The following is a 2,500-nucleotide window of genomic DNA, read 5'->3' as shown; positions in this document are numbered from 1 at the left end:
ATGATTATTATTATTATTATTATCATTATTATTATTATTATTATTATTATTATTATTGTAATCATTATCATTGTAACTGCAAAAATGATAATAATGATGATGATGGTGATGATGATGATGATAATGATAATAATAAAAATAATAATAATAATAATAATAATAATAATAATAATAATAATAATAATGATGATGATAATTATAATAGAAGTAATGATAATAATAATAACAATAATAATAATGATAATAAAAGTGATAATAATAATGATAATGATACTCAAAATGTCGAAAAAATATTAATAACGATGCTACTACTAATAATAACAATGCTACAGTTAATAATAGCCATATTACCTCCACCGATAACAACCTCATTAACGACCAGGATAACAGCTGGCTAAAGAAAAAAAGAAGAAGAAAATGCTTTAGTGGCGATTTCCAAAGTATGTACACATGCCATCATTTCCTAACCCAACCTCACACACACGAAGACTGAAATAGCACATCATAAATCCGTCTTTACTTACCCACGCACACGCACACACACACACGTAGGTAGCAACACTCCCCACTTGTACGCAGAAGCTCCTGCATGTGTGTACCCTCTCACACCTTAACACACGCCCATATGTACACAGGAGCTGGATGTATGTACGTTCTCATACCTCAACACACACCCATATGTACACAGAAGCTCCTACATGTATGTACGCTCTCACATACACCTCAACACTCCCCACATGTACACATAACCTCCATGTATGTAACCTCTCACACCTCAACACACACCCACATGTACACAGAACCTGCATGTATGTACCCTCTCATACCTCAACACACACCCACATGTACACAGAAGCTCCTGCATGTATGTACCCTCTGGATGTATGTACCGTCTCATACCTTAACACACCCAACATGTACACAGAACCTGCATGTATGTACTCTCTCACACTTCACCACACCCCCACATGTACACAGAAGCTCCTGCACACACCCGCATGTACACAGAAGCTCTTGCATGTATGAACTCTCACACCTCAACACACCCCCACATGTACACAGAAACTCCTGCATGTGTGTACCCTCTCACACCTCAGTATACAATATACACAACATACACATGCATGTGAACTTATCCTGCGAGTCCAAGAGCACAGCTTGTCACATCCAGGGACACAGGATGTTGCACTGCAGTGAAAGGTGGAATTTCAGCATGAGGAAGAGTGAATGCACTAGTACTGGGCGTAGGAGGTGGATAGAAGGAGAGGGAGAGAAAGGGAAGAGTAAAGGATTGGCGATGCGGAGATGCGGAGAGGAAGAGGGAAAGAGGGAGAGAGGAAATGGCGAGGAGGAGAGGGAGAGGGAAAAGTGAGGGTAAAGGGTTTGGGAAGACGGGATGCGGAGAGGAAGAGGGAAAGAGAGAAGAAATAGCGAGCATAAGAGAGAGAAGGAAAATGACATGAAGGAGAATAGAGTGAAGGCGAAGCCCTAAGACATAAATAAACAAATGAATAAAGAGAAGGAGAGACAGACAGAGATTAAAAGATAGAGAGACGGAAGTAAACAGACAGCCAGACAGGTGGCAGCGATGGAGATAAAAAAGCAAAAAAAAAAAAAATACACAGACGAAAAACAGCAAGGATGACGAAAGAGGAGGAAGATAATGAGAGGGAGAAAAAAAGGGAAGAGGAGGAGGAGGAGGAGAAAGAGCAAGCAAGAAAGAAGCGGAGAACCAGAGGGGAAAATAGAAAACCCGAAAGCGTTCTCATTAGCAGGTATTTTACATCGTCTCACAACAAGCGGGTTGCCAAATCTTTGTTACGCGGGCCATGACCCCGAGCTTGTAAATCATCTTAAGAGAAACACATATTCTGAAAAGGAGATTGGTGTAATACTCTGGCTGCAGAAAGAGAAGACCAGAGCTCGCCCGGTGACAAACGGAATGCAGAAAAACATCTTACTAAGGTTCATTAGGTTAGAAGCAGAGACGCCAACATGTTAAAATATACCGTATATGAACATTTTTTTTTTCTCTTCTCTTCGTTTTCTTCTTATTCTGTTGCTCCTTCTCTATCTTCTTCTCTCTTCTTTCTTTTATCTTCATTTCTCCAATGACGGTGGGTATGGGGGGAAGGGAGGTCTTCTCCACAGCGACATGCTATATATTATAATGAGACAGTCAGGATGAGGAATGTGAACCCTTTGAAAGCACACAAGCAAAAATAAAGGCAGTGCTTTTGATGCGACGGAGGCCTCGCCCACGGAAGGGGAATTCGCATCACTCAAAATAAGTCCATCTAAAGAGATTTGCAAATTGTTTAGCGGCGATTTCTCTCCGAGCAAGTTGCAGAGTCACTTCTAGTGTGGGTTATTTTGATGACGTCACAATAGTTTCGTATGCTTTGTGAATAAGGTCGATCAATTTTCTTTTTGTTTTGTTTTGTTTTTTCAATTTTCTAAAAAGGATGGGGAATAATGATTTTGATGGTTATATTTCTAT

The sequence above is a fragment of the Penaeus vannamei genome, chromosome 21 (assembly GCF_042767895.1).
Source record: "Penaeus vannamei isolate JL-2024 chromosome 21, ASM4276789v1, whole genome shotgun sequence".
Lineage (NCBI taxonomy): Eukaryota > Metazoa > Arthropoda > Malacostraca > Decapoda > Penaeidae > Penaeus > Penaeus vannamei.
This window is presented reverse-complemented; position numbering follows the sequence as displayed.